Below are 12,683 nucleotides of genomic sequence, written 5' to 3'. Positions count from 1 at the left end.
GCAGGATCATCCCCCATGTCACAGGAAGTTGCTGCCCACTCTGAAGTCACTCCAGAAGCAAACAAATATTCCTTAAAATCTCCTGCACCTTCGACAACTTCTACAACAGGCATTTGTCTCCAGCCAGCCCACCCCATACCCCACGGCTCTAGTGCATGGCTTTGACAATGCCGTAGGATCTACAGAAGAACCTGTAGGTGTCCTGGGTTCAGCTATAGCAGTCATTTTTCTCCTTCTTAGTAGCTGGTGCAGTGCTGTGTTTTTGACTTTCAGCCTGGGAACAACGCTGATAACACCGATGTTTTTAGTTGTTGCTAAGTAATGTTTATTCCGACCAAGGACTTTTTCAGTCTCATGCTCTTCCAGGGAGGAGAGGAAGCCAGGAGGAAGCAGAGACAGGACACCTGACCCAAAGTAGCTAAAGGGGTATTGCATACCACAGCACATCATGCCCAGTATATAAACTGGGGGGAGTTACCTGGAAGGCCAGATCGCTGCTCAGGTCGGGCTGGGTATCGGTCGGCAGGTGGTGAGCAATTGTATCCTCTCCCCTTGTTATTTCCCTTATCATTATTATTATTAGTGGTAGTAGTAGTGGTTTTGTATTATACCTTAGTTACTGGACTGTTCTTATCTCAACCCGTGGGGTTTACATTCTTTTGATTCTCCTCCCCATCCCTCCGGGAGCTGGGGGAGGAAGAAGGGGGAGAGTGAGTGAGCAGCTGCATGGTTCTGAGTTACCAGCTGGGCTTAAACCACGACATCATGGTATTTCAAACCCTTTGTTTCATTCCCTTAGTAACTTAGCCCCAGCCCCAATATTCTAAAGTCTTAGTATTGCAAAGCCCCATCCCCAACATGCGAAAAAACACATTGTTTCTCTCACATCACCTCCCCAGAGCCAGCCGTGCTCCTGAGCGAGCTCCAGCTCTCCATGGTTGTGCAGGGCCGGGCATTGCAGGTCGCCTTGTCCCGAGAGCCGGGGAGAGGTGATGGGTACGGGGGCGGACCCCAAACCCGTGTCTGCACAGCGAGGCCAGGGAAAAGGCCTCAGTGTCCCCTGGGGCTAGGAAGCAGAGAACCCCTGCCCCGGGGAGCAGGGGAACTGCCCGGCCTGGGGCCTCCCTCCCCTCCGTAGCCTGCAGCAGACCTGTGCAGCCATTTCCGGGTCCCTTCCGGTGGGTCCAAAAGCGGAGCGCGGAGCTGGGGCATGGGGTCCCCGGGGAAGCTACTGACCTTGGGCCTCTCTTGGCTCTGCAGCCCAAGGGGAAGGAGGGCACCAAGGGCAAAAAGCAGATCTTCTAGGAGAACCAGGAGACGCTGCGCTTCTACCTTAAATAAATTTGCCGAGGTGAGTATCTCCAGAGAGGACGCCTTTAACACCGGAGCGAGGGGAAGCACAGCGTCCAGGAGCCTCAGTTCAGAGCGGCAAGAGCGACCGAGGGAGCCTCAAGTCCTCGACAGGACTTGCCCAGGAGCCGGCAGCTCAGCTGACGCGAGCAGCTGACTCACAGGGGGCGATGCCAGGAGTGACGGCACCAGCCCTCAGTGGGGAAAAACCCATCCCAGGGAGCGCGAGCGACCAGGGCGTGGCGCGGCAGTTTGCGCAGGCAGGGCGAGCGGGATGGTGAGCACTCGCCTCAGGACCAGGGTCCGCTCTGGGAGCTCTGCCCCGGTGGTGGCCAGCGTAGGCACCCAGACAGAGCCGATGAGAGGGGAGGCTGCGGCGCAGACCTCGGAGTGTAGAGAGTGCCTCGACTGGTCTCTTGAGGCGAGGGTGCACAATGGACAGGGCTGCACTCGGTGCGCCCTAGTGGAGGTCCTCCTGCAGCAGGTGGCTGAGCTGCGGGAGGCTGTTGGAGAGCTAAAAGATGCCAAGGAAGCTGAGAGGAAGCTGGGCTGCTTGCTCCAGGCCCAAACTGTGCAGGGGCCGCAAACGTCCAGCATTGCTCACATAGGAAAGAAGGAGGGCAGCAACCCAGGAAGCTGGGAATTAGTTACGAGAAAAACTAACAAAAAAAGGAGGAAGAGGACAATTAACAACAAGGGGCTTCCTCCTAAATCTGATGTCCCCACCCAGAACTGCTTCGCACTTCTGCAGGGGGCTAATGAGAAAGCACCCACCACACCTAATGAGCATCCTGCTGATGCACCAGTCAAGAGGATCACTACTGGTGCCTCCAGGAAAAAGCAGAGGGTCATAGTAGTAGGGGACTCTACTTTGAAAGGCACAGGGGCACCCATCTGCCAGCCTGATCCAGTCTCGAGGGAGGTGTGTTGCCTGCCAGGGGCTCGGATCAGGGATGTTGCTGAGAGGCTGCCTGCTCTAGTAAGAAGTCCTGCTGACTATTACCCCCTTCTAGTGGTCCATGTGGGTGCTAGAGATATAGATAGCAGTAGCCTGGAGAACATTAAGGACTACAGAGCCTTGGGAGAGGTGGTTAGGGGCTCTGGAGCTCAGATAGTTTTTTCATTGATTCTCCAGGACAAAGGGGAGGACCTTAAAAAAGCTAGGTGCGTTTGGCAGGTTAATAAATGGTTAGAATGGTGGTGCCATAGTCAGGGGTTTGGCTATTTAGAACATGGGGCTCCATTTGGGAGGCCAGATCTACTGGAGGCTGGTGGAGCTGGTCTGACAAAGAAGGGGAAGAGCTGTTTTGGTAGGAGGCTTGCCAGGCTGGTCAAGAAAGCTTTAAGCAAGATGTGTTGGGGGAGGGGAGCATTGATCCATCCCAACACTCCCAGTCAGTTGCCAGCACCTGTAATAAGTGCTTGGAGCGATGTAGAGATGTTCCAGCTGCCCCAGCCATTGAGTCGGCTGCATTTGGAGCCCGGCTAAGGTGCCTCTATACAAATGCCCATAGTATGGGGAACAAGCAAGAGGAATTAGAGATGTGTGCAAGGCTACGGGAATATGATGTCATTGGTATCACAGAAACATGGTGGGATGGCTCCTATGACTGGAGTGTCGGAATGGAAGGTTACAGGCTGTTTAGAAAAGACAGGCCAGGCAGACGGGGAGGGGGCATTGCTATCTATGTCAGTGATAGGCTAGAGAGTATGGAACTCTGTCTGGGGATGGGTGATGAGGTAACAGAGTGTTTGTGGGTCAGGATCAAAGGGAAAACAGCAATGGGGGACATTATGGTGGGGATCTGTTACAGGCTGCCTGATCAAGAGGACTCTGTGGATGAAGCGCTCTACAGACAGATAGGAACAGCCTCACGCTCGCAGGCCCTTGTCCTCATGGGGGACTTCAACCATCCTGACATCTGTTGGAGGGACGGTACGGCCCGGCACAAGCAATCCAGGAGGTTCCTCAATTGTGTGAAAGACAACTTCCTCTTTCAAGCAATAGAGGAGCCGACAGCGAGAGGTGCCATGCTTGACCTCGTGCTCACCAACACGGAGGGACTGGTTGGAAATGTGACGCTCCAGGGCAGCCTTGTCTGTAGTGATCACGAGATGGTTGAGTTTGAGATCCTCAGGACAGTGAGAAGAGCATGCAGCAAGCTAACTGCCCTGGACTTCAAGAAAGCAGACTTTGGCCTCTTCAGGAACCTGCTTAGTAAGGTTTCATGGGATATAGTCCTAGAGGGCAGGGGGGCCCAAGACTGCTGGTCGATATTCAAGGATCACGTGCTACGTGCTCAAGAGTGTTGCATCCCGACTAGAAGAAAGTGCAGCAGGAGGGCCAGGAGACCTCCATGGATGGACAAGGAGCTGCTGAGGAAACTTAGAGGGAAAAAAGAAGCTTATAGAAGGTGGAAGCAAGGACAGGTGGCCTGGGAAGAATACAGGAGCATTGCCCGGGAAGCTAGGGACCAGGTTAGGAAAGCTAAGGCCCAGCTAGAATTAAGTTTGGCAAGGGATGTAAAAGATAACAGGAAAGGATTCTACAGATACATAGCAAATAAAAGACAGACTAGGGACAATGAGGGCCATCTCCGGAAGCTATCAGGAGAGCTGGCTACCATGGATTTGGAGAAGGCTGAGGTTCTTAATGACTTCTTTGCCTCCATCTTCACCAGCAAATGCTCTGACCACACCACGAAAGTCTTGGAAAGCAAATGCAGGGACTGTGAGAATGAAGACCTTAGGCCCACTGTAGGAGAGGATCAGGTTCGAGACCATCTTAAGAACCTGAACATGCACAAGTCCATGGGACCTGATGAAATCCATCCACAGGTCCTGAAGGAGCTGGCGAATGAAGTTGCTAAGCCACTGTCCATCATATTCGAAAAATCCTGGCAGTCAGGTGAAGTTCCCGATGACTGGAAGAAGGGTAATATAACCCCCATTTTCAAGAAGGGAAATATGGAAGACCCAGGGAACTACAGACCAGTCAGCCTCACCTCTGTGCCTTGCAAAATCTTGGAGCAGTTTCTCCTGGAAAACATGCTAAGGCACATGAAAAACAACGAGGTGGTTAGTGACAGCCAACATGGCTTCACTAAGGGGAAATCCTGCCTGACCAATTTGGTGGCCTTCTATGATGGAGCCACGGAACTGATGGACGGGGCACAGCAGTTGACGTCATCTACCTGGACTTGTGCAAAGCGTTTGACACTGTCCCGCATGACATCCTTGTCTCTAAATTGGAGAGACATCAATTTGATAGATGGACCACTCGGTGGATAAAGAACTGGCTCGATGGCCGCATGCAAAGAGTTGTGGTAATTGGCTCGATGTCCAGTTGGAAACCTGTAACGAGTGGTGTCCCTCAGGGATCGGTGTTGGGACCGGTCCTGTTCAACATCTTTGTCGGCGACATGGACAGTGGGATTGAGTGCGCCCTCAGCAAGTTTGCTGACGACACAAGCTGTGTGGTTCGGTTGATACGCTGGAGGGAAGGGATGCCATCCAGAGGGACCTTGACATGCTTGTGAGGTGGGCTGATGCCAACCTTATGAAGTTTAACCAAGCCAAGTGTAAGGTCCTACACCTGGGTCAGTGCAATCCCAGGCACTGCTACAGGTTGGGCAGAGAAGGACTTGGGGGTGTTGGTTGACAAGAAGCTTAACATGAGCCGGCAGTGTGTGCTCGCAGCCCAGAAAGCCAACCGTATCCTGGGCTGCATCAAAAGAAGCGTGACCAGCAGGTCAAAGGAGGTGATCCTGCCCCTCTACTCTGCTCTCATGAGGCCTCACTTGGAGTACTGCATACAGTTCTGGTGTCCTCAACATAAAAAGGACATGGAGCTGTTGGAGCAAGTCCAGAGGAGGGCCACGAGGATGATAAGGGGGCTGGAGCACCTCCCGTATGAAGACAGGCTGAGAGAGTTGGGGCTGTTCAGCCTGGAGAAGAGAAGGCTGCGTGGTGACCTCAGAGCAGCCTTCTAGTATCTGAAGGGGGTCTATAAGGATGCTGGGGAGGGACTCTTCCTTAGGGACTGTAGTGGTAGGACAAGGGGTAATGGCTTCAAACTTAAACAGGGGAAGTTTAGATTAGATATAAGGAAGAAGTTCTTTACAGTGAGGGTGGTGAAGCACTGGAATGGGTTGCCCAGGGAGGTTGTGGATGCTCCATCCCTGGCGGTGTTCAAGGGCAGGTTGGACAGAGCCTTGGACCACGTGGTTTAGGGCAAGGTGTCCCTGCCCATGGCAGGGGGGTTGGAACTAGATGATCTTAAGGTCCTTTCCAACCCTTACTATTCTATGATTCTATGATTCTACCTCTGCATCATCCTGGCGGCCTCCATGAGTGGCCCCTGCGGATGGGGAGAGTCAGGCCGAGCCAGGCCGTACTGAGCTAACCCGAGCCATACTCTCTCCACAGGCTGTCTACGCCGTGGTGAACCTGGTCATCTTCTGCCCTCCTGCCTCCGCCTGGACATCGGTGAACTGCGATGGCTCTGTGGCCTGCCCCGGCAGAGAGCCGCAGCCTTTCCCGTCTGTCCCGCAGGAGGGTGGAGGCTCTTGCAGCTGATGGCTGTTCCCTTGTTGCAGGTAGCCTTCATCTTCAGCTCCGTGGTCTACGGCACCAGCTACCAGTCCATGAGCTCCATGGCAAAGACATCTTTCACAGATTATAGCAGCCTTGTCTAGAGGGGGAATTGACCCGAATATGGACCAGGGGATGGCAGAGTGAGTGTCCACACCTGCACAAGTCCAGGTGAGCAGGAGCTGCTGCCTGAGTGTGTGCGTGGAGCCCGGAGAGCCCCTGGGGGAGAGGCCAGGCCTCAGCTTGCCCACAGGTGTGAGGGGAACTGAGAGCTGGAGTTGTTTTACCTGAGAATGTACCTAAGTTGTCCTCATTATCAGAATGCTTGGTCTGGTGTGCACTAGTTACCAGCCGCTGTGTGGGTATGTCAGCCTGGAACTGTCACTGTCCATAGGGCTGAGGCACACAGGTAGGAGATCCCAAATGGTTCAGCTGGAGCAGTGCAGGAGCAGTGCTGACACTGTGCATGCTTCTGTAACACATAGATATAGGTTTCCTTTTGAAACCAGCACTGCAGGTAGTACTTGACAGAGCAGAAAGGCTGCTAGTTACCCCATCCTGGCTGCAAACTGGCTGCATCTAGAACTGTTCTACACGCTAACAGACCTCTCCTCTGTCTTAGAATCATAGAATCCTAGAATTATTTGGGTTGGAAGGGACCCTAAAGCTCATCCAGTTCCAACCCCCTGCCACGGGCAGGGACACCTTCCACTAGACCAGGTTGAGCCAGAACAGCATAAAATGAGAGAAAAACACTCAGCTGACCATCAGGAAAGAGAAGTCACTATAGGATGAAGGCGGCATAAAGCACCCAGCTCACAAGTCACACTAGAAATAACTCCCTCTTCTTGGCCACCTTGTTCCTTGGCTCTTATACCAGGCATCCAAGTCATTCTGGCTGCAGGTAGCAAATTTACTACTCCACTAACAAAAACACAAGATGAAAGCTCATTCTGCGCAGACGGCAGATTCTGTGCCGCACAAGCCGGTCTGCCTGCTGATAACACCTGCTGGCTCCAGAAACAAAACTCATGTTAAGAAAAATAAAAGTATATTACTCAATAGATGACCCTTCCAGCATGAGGGGAACACAAACCAGTCTGGGATTCTATGTATTGGATACCTTTTCTGTGAATGACACCATGGGACAGTCGAATAAGGAAAATACAGAAGTTTAGTGTCATCTGGGGTATCCTCCTGGTTGAGGGAGGTGCCTTTGGGAGATGTGTAAGGCACTGGGGCAGGGTGGGTGCTCTGATACCTGCCCCATGCAGGTGTGTGATGGTGCTGTCAGGGGAAATGACTGACAGGAGTTGGCACAGGGATCCTGTTACCTGCTGTGAAAAGGTACTGGGGCGCTGAGGTTTTTCTGCCTGAGCAATACCTTTGGGGTATTGCTCAGGCAATTGATTAAAATTAATTGATATTTATTTGAGGCATGGGCTGTGCAAAGCATGGGGGAGGCTGAGCTGTCAAAACAAAACCTGTACAGCCCAAGTTCCCATCCTTACCCTGTGCCTTTGTACCTGTGCAGAGCCCTCAGCCCTGAGAGTTTAACCCTGCTGGTACATCAACACAAAGTGTTAACAAACACTCAGTGCTCCTCCCGTTGACTGTGTCTGTCAGCTCTAAATTGCCACTTTGGGGATGGTGGAACCACTCCAGGCTAGCGGTTACTTCCAGCGCACAGGGGATGTTTTCCTGCCTCTCGGCTGAGCATGCTGCAGCAGATGAACTCATGCTCTTTTGGAGCTGCTTCTGGAATGCTGCAGATTTGGTGGCATTTCCCTCCTGCTGTCTGTAACTGAAACAGATGCTTTGTGTTGCTTTGGGGTTGAGGAAGGTGACCTTGCTGGTCTCTTGGAGAGCTGGGTTCTGTGGGAGCTCTGCCATCACCCTTCTGTCCTCTGGTGATGCATGAGATTTCTGCATCTCAATGTCTGGTCATGGAGCTGTTGATGGTGGATTCTGCAGTGTCTTGAGCTGATGACGGTGTCCCAGCCTGAACCAGCTGTTTGTGGTCACTTTGCTGTGCTGTGCAGAATGAGACAAGCTATTTGATTACTTCACCTTTGTCTTCTTGACTCCATTCTTGGATGCGACTCGAGCATGTCTTACTCCAGCAAACGATGATTTAATGGGAGTGAAAGAGTTGGTATTTTTCTAACACATCATGACACTCACCATGACTCCTGTTGAAAAAACTAATACCTGCTCACCTCTCCTAGGTGTCGGGTCCCCTGAGGGTGGTGGTTGAGGCGTGGGCAGCTTGTTCCCCTCTGTAGCTGCTGTTGGCTCTGCCTCAGGATGGTGTGGAAGACCCCAGGGTCAGATAAGCAGGAGGGGAGGGGAGCCGTCTTGCTGTAGCTCATCTTGCAGGCCATGGTGTGCTTGTCCATGCAGCACCCCAGCCCTTTGGTGACCCCGAGTGTCTGTGAAGTGGCATGGGGAAGATTCATGCTTCCCTTCAGTGCAGCCAGCCATGAGCAGTTGCTGATTTCCACCCCCCTGCATTCCTCAGCTTTCTCGATGTCCCTTTTCAGAGGGAGCCTGGCTCTTTAACTCATCAGATCTATTTATTGTTGTTGTTTACTGCTCTGATTCTTCTAGATTACCGTGTGTGGCCAAGCAGAGCTGCAGCAGAAGGGCAGAGATGCTCCCCAGAGGTAGCACAGATGGGCTGTGGTGCCAGAGGAGCTGGTGTGTGCAGCAGGGGCTGGAATGGAAGGTTCATGTTTTGCTTTTCTTCGCTCAGGCACCTCAAGGATGTGATCCTGCTGACAGCCACAGTCCAAGTGCTGAGCTGCTGCTCGCTCTACATCTGGTACTTCTGGCTCTTGGTAAGCCCCTGCAGCTTTCCTTGTGGCTCTGCATTGTCCCTGCCTTTCCCTGCCTTCAAGACTGAGGACATTATTTGTCCATTTCATTTCAGTGTCCTGTTTCAGGCCAAACCTATTTTCTGATAAACTTTTTAATCTCCCTGTCAAATCTTGTTAAAAGTGAGGCCATACAAGGGAAAGAAGTCCTGCTCCCTCTGGATATGGCTGGCCTTGGCCTTTCTCTCTGGTCCTGTGAAAGGGCAACAAGAAACATGAGATGGATCAAAGCCATCTTTGTGTGTAGAGCCTTTTTGTGACTGTGACAGACTGTGTTTCTTCTTGTTTGGTTTTCTCAGTCATTCACCAGCATGGACTGAGGCTGGGAACTGCTGGACACTGGGTTGCTTGGTAGATAAAATGCTGTAGGCTTTGATTTCCCCTTAACATGCCAGACTCTTTCTACTCCTGACACATTTGTCATGTGCCTCCAGCTAAAACTGCTTTGGCAGAAGGGCAAAACATCTCCAGTTAGTTAAAAAATCCCACAGTTAAGCTTTGAATATGTCCCACAAAGGTACATAAGGCAATCTTATCACAGAATCACAGACTGGTTTGGGTTGGAAGGGAACTTAAAGCTCATCCAGTTCCAACCCCCTGCCATGGGCAGGGACACCTTCCACTAGACCAGGTTGCTCCAAGCCCCATCCAGCCTGGCCTTGAACACTACCAGGGATGGGGCAGCCACAGCTTCTCTGGGCAGCCTGTGCCAGTGAATCTTAGAAAGCTTATCTCCTTTCAGTCCGTACTCACGGGTTCCTTTCTAGCTGGCCTGGCAGAGGGCAACCTAGACCCTGACTATCTCCTGGAGATCATCTGGATCACATTTGTTTAATTCAGAGAAATGTGGGTGTGTTTTCTGAAGGAGGGAGAGGCAGAATGTCTGAGCAGTTGGATCTAATTCAGACCTGATGCTGGGCTTTCCATATATGAAGCTTAAGTTCTGAATACATATGCAAGTTCTTAAACCATATGAAATCAGGCAATTTATGTTGGATGCCTGCCACTGCCTTTGATTTCCATGTATCCTGCGATCCAGCCTGTTGAGATACTCCAGCTCCTTTGGCTTCCTCAGTGGGAGCAGCCCCAGTGTGATCGAGTTTGTGCCATGTGTGTGTTGCAGGCTCCGGGGTGCGCTCTCTACCTGCTGTGGGTGAACATCCCGGGGCCCCGGTTTACAGCTGAGTCTTTGCCTGCCGGTCAGGAACCAAATGAGAAGAAGCAATGCCACCAAGAATGCCACCAGATGAAGCACTTCTAGCCCTGCTAGGGAGAAAGATTAACACCTTCTCTCATCTCCATGCTGTTATTTCATCAGGGATGTGACCCAAACCATTGCAGTAGCTATGTTGCCCTCTGTCATTGCTGCCATTCTGCTAGAAAGGCCGCAAGAGACTTCCCTTGGTTGGTTCTTAGTGCCAGTCAAGGCCTTGCTCCTTGGGATGACAAGGGGGATGATGCTGGGGTGTGCGTTGGAACCTTTTTAAAGCAGCATTTGAGGTTGGGGATGGAAATGTTGGAGGAAACAGTGCATTAAAGAGCAGAGTCTAACTGACCGTGCTGGCAGTGTGTTCAGACAGGGGGGAGCTGTTAAAAACACCAGCATGATCTTGGACACATGGACCAGAGAGAAGCAAAATCCCCTCTGAGACAAGTGGTCTTATCCCTTCCCAAGCTTGCTCTGTGCTGCCCTGCCTGCCACAGCATCTGCACCCTGCAGAGGGGCTGCAGCTCCCCTGCCAGACCCAGAGCGTGGGGTGGCTGGGGTTGCTGTGTGCTGGGCTTGCAGCCAAACCTGGAGCTTTTGGGGTTGAGCCTGGGCTCCCTTTGCAGGAGCTCAGTAGGATGAAAGGTGAGAAGAAGCTAAAACCAAATTGTGGGTTTTTTTCTTTTTTTTAAACAAAAGGGCTTTCCTAGGGGTGGCACAACTGCAGCAGAGATCACGTGTTAGAGACCAGGAGCAGTGAAGGGGCAGCTTCTGCTTTTGCCTGCTTTGATTTATTCATGTCCCTGCCCAGTTGTTGTTTTACACACTGTGGTGACCTCATCCTGCTCCTGACATAGCAGCTTGGGGCCGTGCAGCTTTGCCTGCGTGCAGCCTTGCCTTCGATGCTCCTCACGACCTTTTGCCCACATGGTGTTTCTATGACATTAGTTTTATTACATGCTTTTTCCTAACAAGCCCAATGCCCCTCCCCCCCCCCCCCCCCCCCCCCCCGGAGTCCTCAGAGCCAGGCAGTGGCTGCAGGGCAATGGTTAACGGTGGGCAAATATCTGGGGGGGAGCAGGGATTTTTGGGATTAAAGTCCTCCCTGCTGCATGAGGGAAGGGGTAGGGAATGGGAACACATCCATGGGGTGATCAATGAGTACAGGCCAAACCTTATTCCCTGCCAGGCACAGTCCAGAGCCCCCAGCCCTCTCTGCTGGCCCTGAGTAGGTGCCCCCCACTCTGCTGGGAGTACCCCATGTTCCCTAAGGACATTCTCCCCCCCCCCCCCAAATACCCCATGCAGCCTCCTCTGGGGTGTTGACGTGGGAGTCACGGACAACACTTAGACGACCAATGTGATCAAGCGATTGCCAAAGTTTATTGCCGATACATCTGACTATATAGTTACATTGTTCTGTTAGCTAAGCATCATATACCCGGATGCAACGATTTCATTGGTCCTCCCAAAAAGTCTAACATGCTTACTTTGCTAAATATCGCGGTTTACTTGCTAAATATTGCATATCTGTCGCCATCCTTAAAACCTTCTGCTTTTTGTAATTTCACGTCCTGTTCTTTCTTTCAGTGGAAAGTTTCAACACAACCGTTACTTCTTTACACATAGTTTTAGTTCCTTATACATAGCGTTAGTTCCTTATACATAGCTCTAGCTGCTCTTGCTAAGTCTTTGCGGTTTCTGCTCACACTTCCTTATGCATAGCCTTAGCTGCTCTTGCTAAGTAACCCTATAGTTGCCAAAAGGCCTAAGCTCTGCTTCAGGCAATAGTTCTGCCCATTGATCTGTGGCCTCTGCTCACCTCTGTTACCGGCCTATCCACAAATCCCCCTTTTTGTTTTTGAGCAGAGGCACTTACGCCTCGTCCTCATATACATGTCCATTTTCCATCATGAATGTATTGATGATGCCATCCGATGTAGGCAACTGTTGTACTAACCAGATTTTGGATATTGTTTTTGCCATCAACTTCTTCCCACAAGCAAAGATTCCACAAATAATACAAAAAAGAACTACAAGGGTTAATAATAATTGCAGTAAACTATATATCAGCGGTTTTAACCACCCACTAATTCCCAAGTTCTTCAGCCAATCGTCCAGTCCGGTTTCAATCCGAATCTTGTCAACATTCTCTCGTAGCTCTTGGATCTTTGCATGTATCGATTTCGAATGATCAGATAAATTAAAACAACACATTCCATCAAAATCATTACAACCATGTCCATTTGCTAACAAAAGAAAATCTATAGCCGCGCGATTTTGTAAAATAGCTTTACGATTACTATCAACATCTTTCATTAGGTCGGTTAAGATTTCTGATGTGAGGTTAGCTTGTTTCGCAGCCCAACATGTCAATTTTTGCAGATTTGCGTTAGCAATTACAGATGCACAGCCAGGACAAAATATGCTAGCAAGCAGATTTTCAGCCTTTCCTATAAGAGATACTGAATCATCACATGTTGATGACAAGGTGTGTAATTCTCGTTTAGTTCGAGTTCTATTTTGCTTTTTGAAAAGTTCCACAGAGGGTGCTAATAGACTAAGTCTTCCTAAATAGCACGGTCCCCCAAGTGGAGCTTTTGGGATGCCCTGCCAGGCACGATCACCACAAATCAAAAAGACTCCCTTAGGCAAAG

At 51.0% G+C, this 12,683-nt stretch overlaps 1 pseudogene; it reads left to right on the top strand.

Moving 5' to 3' along the window:
- Window positions 1–934: 934 nt before the first annotated feature.
- Window positions 935–10,080, top strand: LOC115619261 (annotated as a pseudogene).
- The last annotated feature ends 2,603 nt before the right edge of the window (window positions 10,081–12,683 follow it).

Source organism: Strigops habroptila, chromosome W (genome assembly GCF_004027225.2).
Source record: "Strigops habroptila isolate Jane chromosome W, bStrHab1.2.pri, whole genome shotgun sequence".
Classification (NCBI taxonomy): domain Eukaryota; kingdom Metazoa; phylum Chordata; class Aves; order Psittaciformes; family Psittacidae; genus Strigops; species Strigops habroptila.
This window is presented reverse-complemented; position numbering and strand designations above follow the sequence as displayed.